Source organism: Lichenostomus cassidix, chromosome 7 (genome assembly GCF_008360975.1).
Source record: "Lichenostomus cassidix isolate B80296 chromosome 7, HeHo_3.0, whole genome shotgun sequence".
Lineage (NCBI taxonomy): Eukaryota > Metazoa > Chordata > Aves > Passeriformes > Meliphagidae > Lichenostomus > Lichenostomus cassidix.
This window is the reverse complement of record NC_139488.1, coordinates 3,733,427-3,758,135: the sequence shown is the minus strand read 5'-3', so window position 1 is coordinate 3,758,135 and position 24,709 is coordinate 3,733,427. Positions and strand designations below refer to the sequence as shown.

At 44.9% G+C, this 24,709-nt stretch overlaps 1 long non-coding RNA gene across 2 annotated transcripts in view; it reads right to left on the bottom strand.

Annotated features, from left to right (window-relative positions):
* Positions 1-19,855, bottom strand: part of LOC146434336 (uncharacterized) — a 38,861-nt gene extending 19,006 nt beyond the window's left edge. For both annotated transcript variants that reach the window (XR_014853354.1, XR_014853353.1), the window contains exons 1-2: positions 19,595-19,855; positions 19,367-19,487 (exon numbers count right to left, since the gene is read on the bottom strand). This is a non-coding gene — a long non-coding RNA (uncharacterized LOC146434336). The remainder of the gene's footprint in view (positions 1-19,366; positions 19,488-19,594) is intronic.
* Between the last annotated feature and the right edge of the window lie 4,854 nt (positions 19,856-24,709).

Below are 24,709 nucleotides of genomic sequence, written 5' to 3'. Positions count from 1 at the left end.
ATTACAGTGATCCCCCAAAGTGAGAATGTATCTTCAGCCACTGCATTCATCACCCCTCGTGCATCACACCAAATGTTCAAGCAGGTAATTAGGTCACAATCTTTGACATGGCAGGGAAAACAATTCCCCCCTCCCCTGCCAAGCTAACAGGCTTCATCAGCCAAACACTCCTGAACTCTTAATTACGGTTTCAAAGTGCTGAGGGCACAGGTTTAGCTACTCCCCCCCAAGCTGGAAAGCGCTGGCATACCTTTTTTCACCATTAAGTGTCTACATTTGCAAACAAATCCCGGGCAGAGCTCGGGCGCCTGCTGTTTGATGGCTTTCATTGGAGCCAGGCAGATGAACCGGAGGGAATTAGCGCCTTGGTTTAACAAAGCCCAGCAACAGCCCAGCTGACACGGGGCTGTCAGCACGCTCGTCAGACTTCAGAGGGAGGAAGCAAGGTTATTCCTGTACAATAGAACAGCGTACTACGGATAGACTTGAGCGAGGACTGAAGATGAAAAGAGGATTATAGCTTAAGGGAAGCTGGCACTCCAGCTAGGGAGCAGCCTGGGCCTTCCTGCCATGGTCCATCACAGCAACACAGCTCAGCATCTGAGAGCTGTTAGATTTGTGTCCATGATCTTGTGCCTGTAGAACCACAGAACTCCAGAATTATTTGAGTTGGACAGGATTTTAAAGCTCATCGTGTTCTAACCCCTGCCATGGGCAGGGACACCTTCCACTATCCCAGGTTGCTCCAAGTCCTGTCCTGTCCAGCCTGGCCTTGGACACTTCCAGGGATCCAGGGGCAGCCACAGCTTCTCTGGGTACCCTGTGCCAGGGCCTCCCCACCCTCACAGGGAGCACTTTCTTCCTAACATCTAATCTAACCCTGCCCTCTGTCACTTTAAAACCATTGCCCCATGTCTGGTCACTCTGTGCCCACCTCTTTTGAAAACATTAACAGTTGACATCTCTTGTTTACATTCCAAGCTTGCAAAGTAGATGTCGCTTTCAAGCCCAGATTTGGTGCCTTCGTGCATCTGTAGAAATGGGAATTTAAAACCTGTAGTGTTCTGCCATCCATCCAGAGAGTTTCCTTCTCATGGCAGGACATAGCACACTGATTTGGCAGCTCAGAAATCCAAGCCTCTTAAGGTGCAACAGATGAGCTCTTTCATTCTCTTTGTGCTCATTTTCTACTACCTGACAGGTCATCAGCAACCTAGAAGGGCCTACGACTATCAAGTACTTGTGTTCATCAAGCTTCTGGTGTCATTTACCCCACCAAAGTTGAGAAGCAGAGGACATTCCTAGCCAAAGAGGGTGTCTCAGTCTGGAAAGAAGAGTTTTCTCTCTCAGGCTGTAACAGAGCCCAGCACATTCTGGGCAGTTGTTTGCTCACACATCATCGCAGCCCAGAGCCAGCCTGAATTCCTTGTCCAGATCAGTCTGTGCTTGTTTTTTCCTCGTTTGCTTCACTGTTGCCATTGTTTGTTTTCCTGCACTGAGTCCCTGCTGTTTCAGAGAGTCTTTTCAGGGCTTTTGGTAAATAGTGTCACAGAATCTTTGAATCACTAAGTCTGGAAAAGAGTGCCAAGATTATCAAGTCCATGCCTTGAGGAGCAGCAAGTCATCACCTATGCCAATGTATCTACTGCTTGAATTCAGAACCTACCCATCAAGCCTTGCCAGAAGCCACTCTACCAAGTTCTTTACTTCAGAGATGTTTTCTGATCCACTGAAATCAGCTGAAGATTTCTGATCCAGAACAAAACATACACCTAGAAGGAAGCTTACTTTCCAGGTACCAAATCCTGAGTCAGGGCTGTTTAGTCCTGAAAGAGAACCAACCCTTTTGTGTCTCCACCAGCACTGCCTCCAGTATCTCCCTGTAACACCAGAGTACATTCTCCCAGGTAGGCTTCCTTTACTTCCCTTATCCTCTGCCTTCCTTGGCCATCCAATTACATTTTTCTTTGCATATCCCAAGCACTCCAAACAAAAGGCACAACAAATCTGTATGAGCAGCCCTCTGGACTTCTTTCTAATCCTTTGTTTTATTCTTAGCCTTTGGGAGGACATGCCCATAGATGTGCCACCAGATGCACACCACTGGCCAAACAGCTTATCCAGCTGGCAGCAGGGGCTTGTTCCTCACAGCTCCCCAAGAGCAGGAGGGAAGAGCAAAACCATTTCAAATTCCTTCCACTTTAGCTCTAACTGCCAAGCTGGGATGCTTAGCCACAGTTAGGCATACTACTAGAGAGTGCCAAAACACACTAAAAAGTTTGGTAGAGTTGTCATATCCACATGCTCTGGCTGCAGTGAGGAGGTAAAGTCAGTCTCTTCTCCTGTAGAAAAATACACTAAGACTGACAGTTCATTCCTATTTACAGAAAAGAGATCCTAGGGATCTTAAATCCTAGGGACTGAATTAATTGACAGAGGCTTCAACAGATCCAGCTATTGCCTGTGCTGAAGCACAAACTGCATTGGGTATGATCACTGCTGAACACAGGATGGCCAGGCAGTGCTAAACAGAGCTTGGTTTTCCCCTTTGCCCCCCTCTCTACCTTTTGTTTTCCTTTAGCCACATATCAGAGTCCCACTGAACACTCTCCTCCTTATCTGCAGGCTAAGGGATTGTGTCCAATGTATACCAGGGAAAGGCTTTCATGTCTAAGAGCAGATTAAATGTCTCGTTTCTCTGTTTTGGGCATGGCACTACAGAAATGTCCAGTTTGGCCACCATTATTTATAACAGTTTGGACCCATAAAAGTCAAAAAAGAAGATTTATGCTTGCCTGGGTGCAGAGGTTAAGTGATACAGTACTGAGCCCTACCCAAAATACACCTGACACAGGGCTTAAAGTATTTTAGTACTGAACTCCAAATCTGAGCTGTGCCAGTGCAGTCCAAATCCTCCTAAGCCAGTTGGAAGTTGGTCTCTGTGTTCAGTTATGGGCAAGGAAGGGTTGAAAAAATAGTGGCTGTAAGTTTAACTTAACAACACATGTGTGTGGCTAGCACAGTTTTTCCCATGAGAAGTTTTCTTGTGTTTTGTAAATAAAGATAAAGTTTGGATGTTTTTGGAACAGTGTCCCAGAACTTGGGCAGTGCAGGCCTGGCCAGTCAGGCCTGGGGGAAGGCTTCTGACTGACCAATCTGGGTGACTTTTGAGAACTCTATAAATGTGATGAAATCAAAACAATAAAGGTCATTCCTTCTTGCCACTGAGAACCGATGCATTCATTACTCTGTTAGCTGCTCAACAGCGACACATGTGGACTTTAAAAAAGCACAAAATTTAATAATTACATCCCAACAGGGGAAGCTGATACAGTTTAATACTGTTTGTGCTGTTGAAAAGTGAAAGCCTCCTTTTTTGTTGGCCTGATGATTTTGATTCCAAATCCACTTAATGAATAAAACTAATGAGACTACTGGGCAGACTCAATGTGGTTTGGTCAATACTTGCAACTTGTATTTAAATAAAGTGCTCACACCCAGTTCTAAAAGCAGTTTGTTTGAGCCAAGTCAAGGTCATGCCTGTTAGCACAGGGTCAGCTAAGCAAAGTTATTTGTTATTTAAACAAAAAGTCCAAGAGCTGGCAAATGGTTGGGGTGTAATGCAATGGAGCAGCTTCTCTTGTTGGGTTCATCTGCTCACTGCAGTTATGGACATGTGGCAGCAGTGGTGTAAAACCTGCACAGAGCCAAAGGAACCACGCCTGTGAGGTGGGACTGATTCAGGAGATCTCTCCTCACATCCCTGTGCCAGGATCTGGTCCAACACCACAGCCTGGGGGAGCTAGGGGTGTTCCCCTGGAGAAGACTGCAGGGAGACCTGAGAGCCTCTTCCAGTGCCTAAAGGGGTTGCAAGAAAGCCAGAGAGGGACTTGGGAACAGGGATGGAAGGACAGGACACAGGGAATGGCTTCCCACTGCTAGAGGGCAGAGTTAGATGGGATATTGGGAAGAAATCCTTCCCTGTGAGGGTGGGCAGGCCCTGACACAGGGTGCCCAGAGAAGCTGTGGCTGCCCCTGGATCCCTGGAAGTGTCCAAGGCCAGGCTGGATGGGGCTTGGAGCAAGCTGGGATGGTGGAAGGTGTCCCTGCCATGGCAGGGGAGTGGAATGGGAAAAGCGTTAAAGGTCCCTTCCAACCCAAGCCATTCTGGCACTCTTTAAGTACAGTAACTGCATGCTGTGCAATCTGATTAAAGTGCAGCTACTTTTGCTGGCAAATCCTGTACATCAGCTCATAAACTCCATGTATTTCTTATTTTCATAAATCTCCTGTCTAGATATATAGCTTAAAGATAATGCTTTTTGTGAAGGGATTTATTTTGAGCTCATCTTTCCTGCTCTCAGTTAAAGAAAAATATTTCCATAATTCTAATTGAGCTGCATTAACCTGAAATTTTAAATTGCTTCAGATCACTGTTCTTCCACAGGCATCTCATTGACACAGTTACCATCAGGCTTATCCCTAGGATGATAGAATCACTGAATGGTTTGGATTGGAAGGGACCTTATAAACCATTTAGTTCCAACCCCTGTATGGGAGATACACCTACCACTTTTGTTTTCTGCAGCCTGAAAAAAATCCCTACTTAGTTCAATTATACTGTTAATGTTCCCCCAAAAGATTTTAACTAATTATTTTCAAGGGCAAGAGGAAACAAATAACAAAACTACCCTATTTTAGTGTAAAATACACACACCTCCTCCTTCAAAACCAACTCACCTCCAGGGAGCAAATCCCTAGGAGTGAAGCAAGACCTAGTTTTCAAATTCACTCCATCAGCAGCTTGTGTTCTGAGCTCATAAAACAGAAACAGTTTTGGGGCAAAATAGATACTCAAGTTCTTTAATATTTCAATGATTTCTGAGTAACACTTGCAGACTCATCACCCAGGTGCTGCATGAATTGCAAATAAGTGGAGGAAGGTGAGGGAGGGGGAATATAAATCCTAACTGTTTCAAACGTGTTCAGCCTCAATTCCTATTGAAGGGTTATAAAAACCATTTGGTTCAGCTGCACATGACCTATTTGGCATATTTTGATATTTGGGAGCAGAATGGAGGTGATATCACAGGATATAGGTACCTTTATCCTGAATATGAAAGGGGTCAAGCACTGCAGCTACACACAAGTCAAGGAAATACAGAAGAATCAGGCCACACATAAAATTCCATATGGTACCTTATTTTCCCAGTTATTTCGCTGTAAAGAAGCAACTACACTTGGTTTCCAAGATTTAGATAGTTAAATTGAGCCAACACAGATTATATTGGACTACCAACACCTGAAAGAACACTGCAGGAACTTTTAGATACTAAGAAAGCAATCAAGCCAAACATAGTAACTGTGGAGATACAACTGCATCACTCCCATATGGAAGGCATCCAGGAATGATTTCCCAAGGTCAGAAAGGTGCAATCCTGCAGCTGTGTATTATTACACTGATATAAACTACTGCAACATGCAATTAAGTGTAGAGGTAAAAAAAACCACTGCCTTAATGAATTTACAGCAATACTATTTACAAACTTATAGAGATTATAGAAATAACCTGTATACATGAATTTGGGAAAGCTTGGTCCTTGTATTGGAGGCAGGAGGTGGAAACAAACAGCAGGATACAAGGATCAAAATGAGCAGGACTGCAAAGCCAACAGCTATTTCTTTCTTGCTGCTCTCTTTTTTATTTTTCTTCCCAGTGCAGAAGATGGAGCTCACACTGTAAACAGAAGATGCTGAGTGCCAGCAAGGAGCACTGCAGGCTGGAGCCTTGTTCAAGGACAGCTGATCAGAACAGGCAGGTCCCTGCAATCACTCCAGCATTCCCAAGCCTCTCTGAAGGCACTGCTTGTCATAGCACAGCATTTACTACAGCAAATATGTTGTGGGAGGGCTGCTGTTGAAATGGAGCCTTAGGTTTCTAGAGAGAACAGAAAAATGATTGTTTGGGAAAAGCTATCTACCCCCCTCTTCCCACCAGTTTCATCCCTTGGTGAAAACTCCCTTTTTCCACCAGCTTGAGCCCACCCCTAAAACTTCTTGACACTGCAGCTGAATGGATCATCTCCTGTTAAACAGATGCTGCTTTTCACCACTCCTCCACAAACTGACATAATCACAGCTCAAAAACCAGTGGAGAAGCTGTGACCATCCCACCACTGGCAGAACGTCCAGTCCACAAAGAAAAGAACAGGGAAGAGATGATCCTATCTCAGATAAAAAGACATAGAACTACAGGTGCAAGGGGCTCCTGCAGGCTCAAAGTGCTCTTCACCTGAAAAATGCCATTTTAAAGTCACTTCTGGTAACAGGCTCTAATTAATTGTTGCAAATACAACCCCAGTGAGTGTAAATTAGCCCTCTTAGCAGCGTTTCACACTTCACCTTTCTAGCTTAGCAACAGGAGCAGAAGAGGAGTGAAAATTTTGAGATTGATTTATTCAGGTATTGGGGAAGAGGCTCATGTGTCCTGGGTGTTATTAAGGAAAATAAACTCTTTCCCCATAGTTTCTAAATAGGAAGTGGAGGAACAAAAATTTAGGTCTAGTTTGGTACTATAATTCACTATTTTTTAATTAGCAATCTTCCCCAAGCCAAGTCTGTTTTGCTCATGACTGATTGGTGAGGGATCTCCCTGCCCTTACCTGAACTGACAAGATTTTTCACCTTGTTTTCTCCCCTGTCCTGCTGAGGAGGGAGTGAGTGGCTGATGACCCTCCAAGGTTCATCCATGCCAGGTGATAAGGAAGCTCCAGCAGATGAGATACCAGAAATCAGATATTTTGCTTGATGAAAGAGCTGGCAGGTACATTGGCTTATCAGTGAAGAGGGCACTGCTCCTACATCTGTGAGGGATTAACCTGCTCATCCTCAGAGGGCAGTGTACTGCACAAGAGAAGAGTTTGGCTTAATATAAAAAAGCAGCTGCTTCCCTTGCCCTGGAGGAAGTTCTTGGCTGTGTTGGCAGCTCAGCATGCTACAAGGCTCAGTTCATGTCTCCTGCAAGACTTGTACCAGAGATGCTGGGTTAGCAAAGTGCAGAGGCTGTGCTGTGCCAATGACAACACACCAGCTCTGTGTGTATAGTGGAGCAGAATACCACAGATCAGGAAACACACAAGTCTTGAGGAAAGAAAAAAGGATTAAAAGGAAAGAATAAAATTACTTAAGCATTGCTGTCATATTCAGCAACAAACATCAGGCTGGAGGGGGAAGATGCAAAAGAATGAGTAACCAGCCTGACAAGGGTAAGGGGCAGGAAAATAGTGACCCTGGTTATCATCTACCCTGCTCCAAACACAACTCCATGCAGCCACAGGGACACTGAGCATGGGACTTGCATGGCATTATCTGCCTGGTGCCTGAGTTCGGACTGAAAACATATCAAGCCTGCCCTTGCATGTTTGCAGCAACTCTAGCCTCAGCAAAGGCACTGCCCTCACTGTGCAGCGTGTCAGAGCAATTCCATGTGCTTGTGATGAGCTCTTTGTCCTCTTCACAGCCAGTTTCACCCTTTGTGCAGAGCAGCGAGCCAAAGCCCACAGACAAATTTAATTCAGGGTAAAAATGCGTTTGCCAGCATGGTTTAGTCATACTTCATTGCCTCATGTTTGGTTTCATTGCAAACAGACAGATGCAGTTGAGTTCTGTCCAGTGACTTTGGTTTTGCTAAATTTGGGAATATAACACAAGAGTAGCATTTGTGCATTAGCACAGGCACAAAACTGAGAATTATTTTTCCTGATACAACTTTCATTTTACAGTATGTGCCACAGAAATCCAGGATGAAAATGTTGATTCCAAGAACTACAGTGTGCTCAGAAAGCCTTTCCCAGGCAACTTAGGACCACCCATCACAAAATATTGCTGTACAAGGTCATGACATGTGGGTGCTTCTCTTTGCAGTTTATTTCACCAGCCAGGAATCTCTGGGACTGATTTCCTCTGCTATCACCAGAGCAGCAGGGGTTTCACTGCTGTTTCAGGGACTAGTACTTGAACATAGCCCACAGTTTTGTTGTCAACTCAGCCCAACACTTCTGAAAACACCTTACAAAGATGTGCAAATCCTGTGAGAAACCAGAATTTTTGTCACAAAACACATCGCAGCAGGGAAGTCACATAGTAAGTTATGAATAAATATTCTGGAGCAAAAAAAACCCACCACAAGAACATTTGAATTGTGAACCAAGGCTAATGGTACAAATTATTGTGCTCCAAATTTTTGTCTGCAAGCAACTGGATACTACAGTGCTCAGCACACTCAGCCATCAATAACTTCATCCACAGCAGCTCTGTGCTCAGGTTTCCAGTGCTACAACTCCTCATGGAATGTAGGAGTAAAGGATTCAAAATGTTTTCTGGCACCTCTTTGGCATCATGACTTGTTTAGGAAAATAATACAAAGGTAATCTCCAGTGCTCCTTTGTCCTTTTGAGTAAATTTGATTTTCAGAGGTACCTTGGCAGAGCTATCAGGTAAGTTAACAGAAGGAAAGGATTGCAATGTCACTACTCCTGTGTGCACAGGTGAGGTGCTAACACTGAACTCAACCTCCATCCTTTTAACAACAGGATTAGAACCAGTCCTTTAACCAGCACACACCAAGAACCTTAAGGCACATACTGGTACCAAAACACTCCCAAGCAGCATCACAGAGTCATGGAATGTTTTGGTTTGGAAAGGACCTTCAAGACCATCTCATTCCACCCCCTGCCATGGGCAGGGACACCTTCCACTGTCCCTGGTTGCTCCAAGCCCTGTCCAACCTGGCCTTGGACACTTCCAGGGATCCAGGGGCAGCCACAGCTTCTCTGGGCACCCTGTGCCAGGGCCTCCCCACCCTCACAGGGAAGAATTTCTTCCCAATATCACATGTAAATCTACTCTGTTTCAGTTTAAAGCCATTCCCCCTTGTCCTATCATGATGCCAAATTTACTTCTGCACTAGCAAATTTTACAAGCATGATGAGGATCATTAAATACCTCACCACAAGCAACCAGTGTAATTCCCAAAGTATTGACTGGATGATGAAGTAGCATTATTACAGGAGACCTTGAACACTGGGAAATTAAAACACTGGATGGCTGTGAGAGACTCCTGTCATTAAAGGGCTTAGCAATCCTGTGTAGAGAACATCTATAACACTTTTAAAATATGCTTACATGCCATAAATCACTGCCCCACAATAATACATGCACATTATATTCATAACAGCATAATTACATGACAATTACCATACAGCAGTAATTAAAGGGAAACCCTGTGTGCCATCCAAGGCAGCTTCTTTGAAACAGACTAAGTATACAAGGAAAATATAATTAAGCAACAGAAGGTGAGCTGTTTCCTGATAATTACATTACTGGCTGTATTTTCAATTAGGTCACTTCTAAAACATCAGACTAGTTCAGTGTAGGCTGAACTCATTCAGGACTTTGATGTCCATAGGAATCCTGCTGCACAGGAGCCCAGGTGGTCATGGACTTACCTACCAATCTCATTTGTTAAAAGCTTTAATGGCAAGTAGGTTTTGCCCCTTGGCAGACTTTTGGGCAGCTGCCTAATTTCTGTAATGGCCTAACACAGACTTCAGCCAAAAGCAGGAGTCATTCCATGTTGCTGAAGAAAACATTCAGCTCAGGAGAGCTGAACAATAAATGCAATTTTTTCAGCTGAAGCAAGGCTCTGCAGAGGTCAGAAGTAGCTACATTTCTATGCATTTTGGTAAAGCTCTGCCAGATAAAGGGCCTGAGGAATAACCCAGATGAGAGGAGAAGGCATAGGAAAGTATGTGCAGTGCTGACAGTGGGGTTTACACACAGGTCAAGCTGTGAGGATCTGCTCACTAGGGACACAAAACCAGCCCAGGCAGCACAGCTGAGCTCTCCCACACTGGCATCGGAGGCACTGAAGAATTTAAGGACTCCATTTGGGACAACTCATTTAAATGCCTCAGACTCCAAGCAGCAGCCTAGAAGTGGGGGAATGCAATAATGAACCCAAGTGCTCAGGTCACTTCCATTACAGAAGCATTTCAACCTCTTTGGAGAAGCTGCAGCAACTGGCAAACTTCAAAGCTGAGCCTACAGACATATGCTCTATGGCTAGAGAGGGCTGACTGCTATTTTTATATGTGCTTTCCTGGGAAAAACCAGCATTTCACAAACAAGTTCAGCTAGAGAAATCATTGTATATTCATTCCTTTCTCCCTCAAAGGATATAACTCCCAGGATCCTCCCCAAGAGCAGCTCCAGCAAAGCACAGATGGATGACTCTGGATTTACCCTTCCCCAGGTTATCTGAGGCAGTGAGTTATTAAACACTAGTTGTTCTCATTACCATAATCTAATAGGTCACAGATGGCACAAAACATTATGGTATCCTGAATTTTGTGCCCATTCATGCTGCTGTTTGTTCAAAAAAATTCATCTCAAAGGCTGCCAACCACCGTCTTGCTCAGAATCACCTTTTTACCTTCTCACCATCTGCTCTGAGACCTCAGGGGCAAGTCAGTGTGAGTCCACTCTCAGCTGCAACCCCCTGGGTTGCATCAAATTCAAAATCCTGCAGCACAAAATGTACCTCATTGCTACTGATCCCTCCAAGAGAGGCAGGACCTCACTGCCCTATCCAGCATTACCAGGACCACTGCAAAGAGAACACATTTTGGATGTGTGTATCCTCAGTCTGAGTCCACCTACAACACAGCCTCATCCATCAAAATCCTTTTTAAAAATCAGCCAAGCCTGATAATGGATAATGTCCAAATCCAGACTCAGCTGGCCCACTGTCTCCTGAAACCTCATCAGGCAAGCTGAATTATTCCCCATTTCTCATTTGGTACCTCTTGACTAGCATGGATACTCTGTCTTTAAAAAAATCCACCTGATTTGTTTTGGGCCTTTGCAACTTGAAGAGTCATTTCAAATTCTCCTCTGGCCTCCAATACTTTTTTCCATGCCAGTTAGGCCAAATGGAGACATTTTTTACAGACTAAATAAACAGAAAAAAAGGATGAAAGAGGAGGTCACAGTCCAGATTTCAGCACTGAACATGTCATACACGGCCTTTTCTGTACAAAAAGCCCAGATAAACCCCAAAATCTGATTATGTAGATTATTCTCTCACGTCACACTTTGATACTCTTATGCATTTTAAGGCTTCTAACGTGCCTTTCAGAGAGAAGGGCTTGCATGAGTCCCGCAACAGAGAGCTAGGAAGGAGGGGAAAAAAGTAGATTTATCCTATCATTCAGCAAGCCACCACAACCCCAGCAGGAAGGTGGGGGAGCCTGGCATTCTGCCACAAGAGAAAGCCCAAAGAAAGCTGTTCTCTTTTAAGCCAGCCATATGGAAATGAAGCCTTCAGCTGCAGCATGGTGAAAGCTGCTCTTACAGCAGTGTTGCTCTACTCGTAGAGTAGACCTGCTACACACAGGCAAGAAGAGAGTGGAGTGTGTGGGCTCATTGAGCCTACAGAGAAACCAGGATAAACAGCAAGTTTCTCTGAAAATAGAGAGAAGGATCCACAAGGGGGAAAATATAAAGCTGCAGATGAACTACAGGAGAGCATTTGGAGCACACAGAGCTCACCCAGGTGAGTGGCAGTGGCACACTTGAAGGATGGGGCCAACCAGAGAGGTCTGGACAAGCTCGAGCACTGGAGCAGCTCTGCTCTGAGGAAAGGTTGAGCCATTTGGGATTGTTCAGCCTGGAGAAGAGAAAGCCTCAGGGTGATCTAGTTGTGACCTACTGGTACCTGAAGGGAGCCTAGAAGAAAGACGGAGGGAGACTATTTACAAGGGATGGAGTGACAAGACAAGAGGGAATGGCTTCACACTGCAAGAGCAGGTTTGGATTGGATCTTGGGAAGAAATTGTTCCTTGTGAGGGTGGGGAAGCCCTGGCACAGGGTGTCCAGAGAAGCTGTGGCTGCCCCTGGATCCCTGGAAGTCACCAAAGCTAGGCTGGACAGGGCTTGGAGCAGCCTGGGACAGTGGAAGCTGTCCCTGCCCATGGCAGGGCACCCCCTGATGCCCTGATGAGACGAGTTTGAAGGTCCCTTCCACCCCAAACCATCCTGTGATGCTTTATATACCTCTGTTTTCCAGCTGGCATTCCAAGTCTGGATTCAATCTTCCAGGACAAACTCCTACACCCTTGTCAGGTCTTACCAACTGGTCACTAATACACTCAGACATCTAAAAAGCCAAAATGTGACACTCAGCAGCTTCACAAACATGGCACAGTTCAAAGGCTCAGCACCTTTGACTTTGAAACACCAGCCTTGTCTTTCTTCAGTCCTCCATAAAAATAATACAAACTTAGCAGTACTTGGCTAGCAGAATGAACTTCAGAGTCACAATAAATTCTGAAAATCCTTGGAAGAAAGTTTTGTGTCTTTTCTAGTGAGTCACTGGTCTGTTACCACTGCCAAAGGAAAGAAAGGGTAAGGAAAGCACTGCTGTTACCCAGGACTACCTAAATAGTTGTGGGTTTGGTAACCACAGGAAGATACAGCCGCACTGGAGGGGCTGCACTGCAGCACAGCAAAAAACCAGCCCTGTCCCACTGGCCACCCTGTTTGCACAACCACTCAACCCCAACCCTACTGCCAGCCTCATAAATCTCAGATAAAAGCCACATCTCTGTGGTAAGATGCTGGCTGGGGCACAGGGCCCCACACTGAGGGCCTGCTTCAAGCAACATGGAAAAGCTGAGCCAGCCACTTCTGTGCTCCACCTTCTTCTGGTTCAAAGGGAAAAAAAATGCTCCCTCACTGTGTGATGTGATGGCCATTAGCAGCTGCAGGGACTAATTGCACCCATAGTGGTCTGACAAAATGGAACTGCAGAGTAGGTATTGCACTACCCTAAAAGATATAAACAAAGTTTTACCCCAACTTTGTTTCCTTTTGTACATACTTTCAACTCCCTCCGAGCCTTCAAAGTTGCAGTCAAGTCATTTGCAGCAGTTCAAAGTGACCTGAGCCCGATACTTTTACTGAGTGCATTTAAAACTGATTTATTTACCAAAGCTGCCTAAAATACGTGGAGCTCAACGTGTTAGAATTGGCTAAAAGCCATCCTATTCTCTGTTGAAGGCAGGAGTGCTATAGAAAGTAAATGCCATCCTACTGTCTCCAGGTTTCTGCTAATCTCTTACCAAAAAAAAAAAAGTTAAATAAAAAAACAACCTGTATTTGCCAGTTATTTTTATCCTGTGAAATACTGTAACACTTGAGCTGCACTGAGGATTAAAACATGTATTGCCAGGGACAGCTTAGAGCACAGTTACACAATCAATATAAGAATATAACAAAATAAGAATATAATGCCTACAGGATTCTCACAACCCTGTTTAGTATTCTTTGCTTCCTGCATTACACCAAAGACATTTCCAAGTGTCCTCCATGTTTCACAGCCTCCTGTTTATCAAAAGCTCATATTTGAATGGAATTTGGCACTGATTTCACTTGCTTCCTCCTTGTCCCCCTTACCTTTTTCCTTTGATTGTTACTCCAGAAAGAAACAGGAGTATAATCCCTGCCTTTTCACTGAGTGTGTTCACTCTTTAAACTCCTTGGTCCTCCCCTCTATTCAGCCCTTGCTCCGCAGAGCTCACCCGCACAGAGATTGAACCAGCAGTGCCTTTGCTGCTGCTTTCTCATCTTCCCACGCTGCGGGCTGCTATTGCATTTCCACGGCTGACTCCACCTCTCCTCTTCCCACTCTCTTTCCTCTTTAGATTCACTTCAAGGCCAACTTCCCTTCCTTGCTGCTGGGCTCACACAGCTGGGAGTGTAGTAAAGCAGGGGGAGGGGAGCAGAGCAGGGAGCTTTTATTCAGCAATGCTTCCTTAACCAAGCAGCTGCTTTGAAGCCCCAAGGTCCAATTTCAACTGCTGAAGTTGCCAGTAATAAAAAACAGCTAAATATAACACTGCTTTCAAAAGGCAGGTTTGAGGTGGGGGACTCCACTGTTAAAGCTTTCCAGCTGAAACACGATCAGAATCTGTAAATACACCACTTGGATGTAATAGCCAATAAACACTTGCTGGAATGAGTATTTGGAAAAGGAATTCAAGACCCACAGCGTCTCACCACACCTCTTGTGTTCTACTCCAGGCCCTGTGCAAGGTGGTCCTGCTCAGACCTGCTACTCCACACAGCTCCTCACTCAAGGGTGGAGCACAGGTGAGAGCACGGAGAGGGACATGGCAGAGAGCACCCACAGCTCTGCTCCCAGATATCTGCTGGGTGTTCTGTAGGCACACACTCCTCAAGGCAAACGTCATTCATGGGATCACAGAATGGTTTGGGTTGGAAGAGACTTTAAAACTCATCTCATGCCACTCCCTGTCATGGGCAGGGACAGCTTGCACTATCCCAGGTTGCTCCAAGCCCTGTTCAACCTGGCCTGGAACATTTCCAGGGAACGGGGCAGCCACAGCTTCCCTGGGCACCCTGTGCTAGGGCCTCAGCAACCTCACAGGGGAGAATTCTGCACTTCTATGAAAGCAGCTAAACAGAAATTAAGACCTTGAGGAATGCAAATTTACATCAATGCTCCAGAGACCACAGGCTGAATTGATGGCAGAAAGAAGCAGGAATGAAGAGCCTTGACCAGCAAAGGTGTCATTCTTTGCATAAAAAAGAAATGTTCCATTGATCTTGACAGTCTGATTGGATGTGTAAAACATAGCTGTAGCAAAGCCTGAAAGGTGCTGGTAAGAAAGCTGCTGAGGAATAGAATGAGCAGTACAGAAAGTCACACCAGTGGTACTGTCACTGCAAAGACCAGACTCTGAGCTGCAAAGGAAGTTTGACTGCCATGTCTCAGACAGCTACAAAATCACACCTCCAGGTCACTAGAGCCAACATAATCCACAGAGGGAAAAAGCTCCAACAGGAATAACAAGTCTAAAAATAGCAATATTTGAGTTTACAGTTTCAAACAATAGTATTTTCCACCCATTCATTTAGCCAGAACAAATTCTCACCCTTTCCAGTGTCTGAATTTGCAATTCCTTGAGCCCATTTTTTCATCCAGGACTCCTCTTCCCTACTGCCTTTTCTTTAGCTATTTCCTCATAAAACAAATGCATTTTGCCTCCCAACAGCCCATCACTGCAATGCACAGTACTCCCAAAAAATTCAGTAGTTTCCACTCTCTCTCTCCTCATGCACTTTTCTGATACAAGAAGTCTATGCATGAAGATTCTTAAAGCCATATCCAATCTGCATTGGAAATAATCCTTTTTACACAACTGTGCTTAGGGTGGGGTTTTTTTTGTTGTTGTTATTCCTAATGATTACCATGGTTGTAAATGAAAGGCACAATTTCATTCTTTTCCTGAAGAGACTGAAGGATGGGGAAGGAGGTGATGCTACCTCTCTACCCAGTACCAGGGAAGTGACACCTGGAGGAGTGCTGTTAAATGTGGGGTCCCCTGTACAAGACATGGATTTACAGGAGAAAACCCAGCAAAGGACCAAAAGAGCATGAAGGGGCTGGAGCATCTTTCATGTGAGAACAGGCTGAGAGAGCTAGGTCTGCCCAGCCTGGAGAAAAGGCTCAGGGATGATCAAATCCATGTGCCCAAGTACCTGATGGGAGGGAATGAAGGGACAAGAGGCACAAACACACACAGATGAAACTCCATCTGAACACAAGAAAACTCTTTTTGAACATGAGACTGGTCACACACTGCAACAGGCTGCCTAGAGAGGTTGTGCAATCTCCAGCTGGAAGGCTCTTCAGACCCCAACTGGTCAGTCCTGGACAGCCTGCTCTCAGTGAGTCTGCTGCAGCAGGAGGTTTGAAAGGGTGATCCCTTTCAGCCTAAACAATAGGAGTTCAAAGTGAGGATGCTTGGAAGATTAGGCAAAACCCAAATAGTGACACCAGTTAGCACCAAGGCTGTGAGCTAGGAGCAGGGCTGGAATCAAGTCCATGCAGGAAACAGTCCTGCAGCCCACTCTTCCTTTATTGCCTGACCTGGGAACAGCTGGCAAACCTCACCCAAACCCTCACCCAGACCTCTTTGGGACTGGAAATGCCAATAAGATGGAGTTTATCTTCTCACTGGAGGGGAATGTTGATTATCTGCAGCTTTTGATGTGCATTTCTCAGAGCTCAAATACCCAAATACCCCCAAAGAAGTGAATAAGTCAGCTTGCCTTGAGCAGCATCTGGGTCAGCTTTGGACACGTGTATGTGTGTGGGCAAGAGAGAGGATGTTGCATTCTGGCTCAATTTGTAAAAAAAGAGTGATTAAATGGCCAGAAAAGATGCTGGCCACTAACACACCCTTGTTTGAAGGGTGAAGATTTGATGCATCTGAAGGACAAATCCTTTTTCACCCGTATTTGTTTCCAAATGCTGCCTGTGGCTAGTTCAGTTCTCCAGCTAAACAATGATTGATCTATGCCAGGTGTCACAGCAAGTAAGCTCAGCACCTGACTTAACTGCAGCTTCCTTAATGCAGGGGACATCATCTGATACTTCCAGGGGATCTACTTTTATTTCACGAGTCTTATCTTAGATGTCCTGACCAGAAGCTTTGACTACAGCTGCATTCTCACACCAGTCAGTGCACACCTTGAGTCAGGAGAGCTCACCAAGCTCCTTTTGAAAAGCTGAACAGAGACAGCATAAAAAATGTTCCCTTTTAGTCAGAGCTGAAATTAAGGCCTTTGTGTGCACTCACAAAATGCAGTCAACTGACTCACAGCTGAGTGAAAAAATAAAACCAATTTGGTTTTTAAAACACACTTTAAACCCACTTTTTCCCTAAGAAAGGTTTAAGAACAAAAATTGGACTAATAATACATCAGAAAACCTCACAGGAAACAGAAGTTTAATTGTGAGAAACAGAACAAAAGTAGGGTTTGCTACTGCCAGATGCCTCCTTTCCTAGTGTGTGACTAAGCCAAAGGCCTGACAACACTAAAGTGCCAACAACCTCCTCTTCACAACTCTTACATAAGCATCATAAATCCAAATTATTAATTGCACCCAGAAGATAACACTGCAGTTTGTAAAGCATGGGAATGGGCTGCCCAGGGCAGGGATGGAGGCACAATCCCTGGAAGTTCTAAAAAACTGTGTGGCTGTGGCACTTGAGGACACAGTTTAGTGGCAAACATGGTGCTGGGTTGATGGTTGGACTTTATCATCTTAAAGGTACTTTTCAGCCTTAAGAACTCTGTGATTCTGTGACCATCAGGTGGAAGAAAGGAACCTGCAGGGTTTGTGCTTCTCATCTCTTCACAATCTTCAACTCATCTGTCAAGAACCTACAAACACAGACTGTAGCTTAGGCCGTAACAACAGACACCTTTGGGCTCAAAGCCCTTGAAGATGTGATGGTGCAAAAACACATCTCTTTTCAGGTGGGGGATGATGAGTGGTTTTGGAGCAACCCTAGCCAGAGGCTTAGCTTTATATAAATTCCTGGCAAAGGGGAAAGTAAGGGGAATTACATTACAGAAAAATCCTGGAATCCCAGACTGGTTTGGGTTGGAAAGGACCTTAAAGCTTATTTCATTCTACCCCCTGCCATGGGCAGGGACACCTTCCACTATCTCGTGTCGCTCCAAGCTCAGACACTTCCAGGGATGGAGAGTCCACAACCTCTCTGGGCAACAGCAAAATGGGTTAAGAGTCAAATGAATGCCCCAACAAAGATGTATTATTCAGCAAAAACCAAGTTAAACCTCAAGTCACAGACTGCCACTCAAATACTTTAGAGCTACAACAGTCCCCTTAGGGACAGGACAATGTCACCTTGCTGGGAAAGGCTGGAAGGACCACCATTGCTCACACTGCAAGCAGTAGTCAGTCTTAAAGCCTTGATATGTTGCTGAGCCTTGAAATAGGAGAGTCAGTTCGTCTTCTGTTCTGCCCATTTCTGTGCAGAGCTTGAAAGATTTATTCTGTGCAATAATGAGCACAACTACAGCCCTTACTTCTTTCTTGGCAGCTTTATTAAAACATTGCATTGCTTGATTAGGTTAAACCATTTCATGTCAAGATTTACACCTACCCTAAAATAAGTAATTTTGCTATGTATGACTTTTTCTTTACTAAGCTTGGGGGAAATGTTCCCTAACCTCTAAACAAAACTGCAGTTAAAAGCTCAGTGTTCACAGCCTCTGAAAAACAGGAGCTTGGCATCCCCAAGAGATGGCTTTATCCACAGGTCTGGAAAACTCATGTCATAACAAATTCAGTTTTAAAAAGATTATCTGACAAATGCTGACAGCTCCTCAGCTTGGGTCTCCAACTGAGCCCTGTTCCCTGCTCATTCCTCATTCCTGCCCACCTCCACTACAGGCAGCAGTAAGAGCAGGACAATACCACAGCCTTACTCTACATGCTTGCCTCCAGGATGTCCACTCCTAGTCACAGAAATCCAAATCCAAGTTCTTGGCCTCAGGATGATCCTGGAGTTCTTGGCTAGACAAAGTCAAACCTAGTTCCTGAGGCAAACACTAATGGGACATTCCAGGTACCCGAAAGTCAAGCATTGCCAGCTGGCACTTGGCTCTTCTCTGCATCAAAGGGACCAGCAAAATAAAACACTGATGGCCAAGGCAAAGGCAACTTGTTATTGGAATTTGTTGGATTATTGCACTGCCAATCCCTTGAGTTCCCATGTGATTATTTTACAAGCTAAAACACCCAGGCAGCAATAATTCTCCAAAAACAAACACAGAGACCTAGACTCAGCACGAGGAAATGACTTGTTTTGCTAGGCAGTTTTTAAAGGTACAGGCCACCTCTTGCAGGGATCTTTTTTTCCACCTCCTTCATTTTGTACAGCTCCCTGCAATTCAGAAGCTCCAGCTGCACTTGTGGATATCTCTGCTTAAGACTTTTCAGGATACTTTAAATTGGCAAGACTTTGCTCATGCCACAAACAAGGAAACAAAGCTTTGAAGTTACAGTTGAAAGACACAGTTTAAAGACACACCTAAAGATTTACTGAGTAAAGAAACTTCCAATAAGGAACGGAATAACCACAAATATTAGTCAGTGATTAACTCAGGCACAAGACAAAGGAACCTTGTTTGTGTGTGGAGTATTCCCCAGAGCAAAAAATGTAAGAAAATCATGTTGGTCCATTTTCACTGCAGAAATTCAGCAGAATTCACACAAACGAGGCAGAAGCACCTCTCACCATCACCTCTGAATTGCAAAACAATGGGTAATTATTTAACTTACTTTCTGAAATAAGAAGTCCACTATGGCACCTACATCCAACTCATTCCCTCAGTGCACTGATGAAATAGCTGAGAGTTGTTTGCATCAGGTGTTTTATCATTTCTGCAATGCCATACTCACAGCACACAGAGAGGTGGAACAGCTGGAGGATCACAGAAGAAGGAAATCACAGCTCCGGGTGGCCAATTTCCTTAGGTTCCAACGCTGCAGGAGGTGCAGTGCCTCTCCCAGGAGTGCATTCCTGAGGAAAGCAGGCAAAAACAAACCACAGACTTCAATAAAACAGCCTAAACCCCTACAAGGCATTTTGTAATCTTACAGCACTCAGGCTTAGAACAGGATGTGTACCTGCCTTCCTGTCTGCACATTTAAGGCAGAGTCAGAAACATTAAAGCATCTTCCAGCAGGGTCAGTGGATCACGACAAAACCCTGCAGCACAGAGTCACAGGGAGTGTGGCATCTGGCCAGGGGGGCCTCCAGCAGCATCCTAGGACAGCAGGCACACAAAGCCCATCCTCAGACTCTTGTGGAGCACAGGAGGTAAGTCAAGACTTGGGAAGGCAGATCTGGGTTTCAGGACTAGCAGCTTCCTCCTCTTCTTTTCTTACCCCTACCCTAATGACAGCCCCACACTCCATTTCAGCCTCATTTATAGCCTTGTGAGGAACGAAGCACAGCTGGGGCAGAGCCTGAGCCCTCACAGCTGCCTTCATGCAAGTTGCTGCACCTGAGGGATCTCTGCAGTAGCACAAAGAGCCACCACGTTGACTCCAGCAGGGAAGAGCCAAGAGATAATGGGAGATTGATAAACACTGCACCCACCACAACCATGGCAAGGGGACCTAGGGCAACCTTGAGTGGGTTATTTTGTTTGAGCCTCTACTTCACAGCTGTGGAACAGTCTTGTAGCAGTCTAGGGCCCAAGGGAATGGCTGGAGCTGTGTCAGGGGAGGGCCAGGCTGGGTATCAGGGAAAGGTTCCTCCCCCAGAGGGTGCTGGGGTACTGCCCAGGTTCCCCAGGGAATGGACATAAGGCTGCCAGAACTCCAGGAGCATTTAAACAATTGTCTCAGAGATGCACAGGCTGGGATTGTTGGGGTGTCTGTGCAGCGCCAGGGCTTGGATTCTATGATCCTTGTGGGCCTCATCCAAATCCGGATATTCTGTGATTTATTGATGTAAGAGCTTTGTGAGCACAAAAGAGATCAGTGCTCAGCACCCAAATTCCATCATATAAAAAGAGAATTCTGCCTTTCAGAACTACTCTGCTCTTGACACAACATCCTAACTTAAGGTTTTGATAGCTTGGATTCCAAGAAGAGTACATGAAGAGCTATCCTTGGGATTACAGTGAGCTATGATATTAACTTTTATTTGTTAAATTCCCAATGAGCAGCCCTACTGCAAGTTTCTTTTTATAGCTGCTCAAATTAAACATGTATGACCTGTCACCCTGTAGTCAGTCTCAGTGTTATCTCTTCGCTGAGCAACACAATGGAGAACAACAACATTTTCTCTTCTGCAGCCAAATAATTTTTAATCACCTTAGCCACAGGACCCCTATTGGTAATCTGTCCTCTGGGCCCTCCTTGTTCTTAAAGCAGAGGCTGATAGAGAATTCAATTAATGTGTCCCCTAAGGATACCACATTCAATCACACTAAGTGAGGAAAAGCATGCTCAGATGGAAAAGAAACTCCAGCTCCAAACTTCCAGTGGGAAGTCTGTGTCCCAGTGGGCAGAATACCATTAGTCTCATGAAGTAAGGAAAGATTTTGGGTCCTTACATTAGCAACAAAAAGCTTTGCCGCTGCTGATTTTTAACCCTTTTAGGATGATTTGCCATGTTAATCTGGGGAAGCCCAAAGGAGTTCTCAGGGTCAAACCTTCAGGAGATCAGTGTTGGGTCTGTTGTGCTGATTCGGTTTTCCCCATCTGTTGAAGAATATCTAAATCCTATATGCAACCACTTCCACTGCTCAGGTGCCTAAAACATTATCCAGTTAGCACAGAAAAAAGCATGGATTAAATCCCAGCCCTTCTTGAAGGGCAACACTCTCAAAGGAAAACTGTATTCTGTCTCAGGCTTTGCCTAGTTGGAATTTTCTGCTGTAGTTAGATATTTGTCTTTGAGTCACAGAATCAGAGAATATCCTGAGCTGGAGGGGATCCACAAGGATCATCAAATCTCATTCCTGGCCCTGGCATAGGATACCCCCACAAGCACTGTGAAAGCTGCTATTGTCAAGAGCAGATGATGAGACCCAGTCACGCAGACCTTGAAGAAAACCAACCATTGCCTTGCTCACTCAGGGTGAAGTGTGAAGTATTTCAAGCTCCCATCATCTCTCATTCCCCACACATGGTCAAAAATCATCAAAACCAACTCAGAGAGCAAATCTGCAGCTCTTAATGGATTTGCCCACCACGTCATACATATCATGGGTTGGAGCTAGATGATCTTTAAGGTCCCTTCCAACCCAAACTATTCCATGATTCTATGATCAACTTGTTTCCATTCAACCTGAAGGCATTCTGCAACTCCAGAGGAGTAAAGCTTCAAAACCATACATTTAAAATAAATTTTCCACACATCCTGTGACACCAACCTAAAATATGTATCTGCTGGGTAGAAACCCAGCTTCCCAAACCATCCTGTTGTCAGCAGCTTCAATGCTGCATAAACATACTCAGGGACAACTGCTGAGTCACAGCAGCAGCACGAGATTATCCAAGGTTTGAAAAATCTGGATTTCAGAACAGAAACCGCTGTGTTGCTGTCACTTTGCGGCGAAACAAAACACAGCATTGAGGGGGGAGAAAAAAAGAAAACAAAGCCAAACTGTTGGCTATGTTGGGTAACTTTTCCAGTCTTCCCAGCTTGTGATAGTGGCAGATGGCCCAGTCTGTAAATTAGCAGTTACCAGATGGGCCCCCTAAGTAGCTTTACTGCAGTAAATTGATTTGTTCGTGGATTTGGTATTAAAATGTCCTTCACTGTCTGGGTAGTGTTTGGCCACAGAGCTGCAAATTCCACTTGAATGCAGGGAAGGCCAAAACCCCAAACATTCCCATTGGGCAGGACTTGTACATGTGGTGGTTACTGTTGCATCCCAGTCACCAGTCAGGCAGGCAATACTGGAGGTGCTCAGCTGTGCCAGAGAGGCCAGAGAGGACTCAGGAGTTGGATGATCCTTGTGGATTCCTTCAAACTCAGGATATTCTACAATTCTATCATTTAATTCCGGCTGTGGATGACAAATACAGACAACTTTGCAGTGAGGAGCTGGGAAAGGACACCCTGACCTTGGGAAATATCTATTGGCTTGACACAACTACTTCAGGACAAAGTTCTCATCATTGTGGCTGAAAATGGGGAAGGAATTCAGCTTATCAGATACTTCAGTGCTATCCATCTGTCTCTTTCCTTCTCCCCTCTATACTCTTTGCCTCTCCTCCAACCATTTTCCCAGAGTCACAGAAATCCTCTGGAAATCATCCAGTCCAACCCACCTAGAGCAGGTGACACAGGAGTGCATCCTGTGGCTAGCACAGGTCTTTCCCATGAGAACTTCTTCTGTGTTTTATAAACAAAGATAAAGTTTGGATGTTATTAAAAACAGTGTCTCGAGATTTGGACAGTTCAGGCCTGGCCAATCAGGCCTGGGGGAAGGTTTCTGACTGACCAATCTGGGTGACCTCTGAAAAGTCTATATAATCTGAAATCAAAATAATAAAGTCCTCTTTTTCTTGTCACACTGAGAACCCGGGTCCTTTTCTCTGCTAGCGGCTCAACAGCATCCTGGTGGGTTTGGAATGTCCCTAGAGAGGGAGACTCCTGAGCAGCCTGTTCCAGTGCTCTGTCACCCTCAACATGCAGCAGTTCTTCTTCATGTTGAGGTGGGACTTGTGCTTTATTTTATGGCCACTGCTCCTCGTCCTGTCGCTGGGCACCACTGAGAAGAGTCTGCCACCACCCTCTTGGCACCTGCCGTGGAGAGATTTGTATGGACTGGGGAGATTCCCTCTCAGTCTTCTCCAGGCTAAACAGGCCCAGCTCACAGAGTTTCTCCTCATCAGAGAGGTGCTCCAGACCCCTCATCATCTTTGTGGCCTCTGCTGGACCCTCTCCAGCAGCTCCTTGTCTTTCCTGAGCTGTGGAGACCAGAATTGAACACAATACTCCAGATGTGGACCCAGCAATTCTGCTGGAGGTGCTGATGAACCACATTTGCAGGGTTTTGGCTCTTTTCTGTTGCTTTTGCTGCTCAACTGGGTAGTGAGCTCCCTGTGGCAGAATGTGCTGCCTTGTTATCCAGGGTAAATTCTGGGTGCTGAAAGGCACCTTTATTTTGTACTACTAACCAGGATTTCTGCTTCTGTGTCAATATCTCAGAGAGGATGGAATAATTGGAAAGAAAAGAAGGTCAATATGTTATTTTCCTCCATTTCATGGCAGAGGCTGATAGCCAACATTCTCTAGCTTGGTTGTTATCCTTCCAGACCTCTGCTCAAGTAAGAGGAAATTGTCTCAGCAGTAGTGAGCCGGAAGCTAGAGATTGACATTTATTGAAGTGAAATACTCCACATTCCTTAGATTTCTTAGTAAACCCACAAGTGTTTCCATCTTCCTTGAGCTTCTTTGGCATGTCCTGGCACAATATCCCATAATACTCAGTCCCAAAAGCCTTTGCATACATTTCAGTTCATGTCAAAGGCTGGCAAACCATGACTTAATCCTCCCAGTGGTCCTCTGCAGCTGCAAGGGCTGTAAAGTCACCAGGGAAGAGTGACAAACAAAAAGAAATTACTCAAATTTCTGCAAGAGTACTGTCACATGATGCTTTATAGTTCTAATATCTAGATATTAGACATATAGCTGGCAAAACAAACCAAACAGTTTTCCTCCTCAAGCCTGGAGAATTAAATCATTTGTCAGCCTGAAAGCTCAGATTTCCTCAAGTTGTGTTGCTGACAACAAACAAATGGGCAATGGAGGATTGTTCCATCTCCTTTTTTCTCCATATCCATTTCTCCCATTGTTTCAAAAGAACTTCAAGTTAGATCTCCTACCGTAGGTATAAATACATATTATTGTTCCTGCTTATTATTAACTTCCCTCAAACATCTTCACATGCTGTCTTGGTCCTTAATCTAACTCTTAATGATCAAAATTTAATTCTGAAAACATGAGGAAAGAGCACTAACGTGTGGACATCAATGGCTATGATTAAGATACTTTCTGACTTAATGCTCAGTGAATATACCCAGCACTGAGACATGCAGCATCCAAACCTAAACTACTGTGCTACAAACCATCACTGCTGAATTTTGTGTTTTTCTGCTGGAAGAGAAGCAACAAGGCCATTTTAAAGCCAAATTTTTACTGGGCTATGTGTGGTTTAAAGAGCTTTGAGCTCCAGCTGACGAGACTGTTCAAATTCAGTGAGCTGTAACCACTCC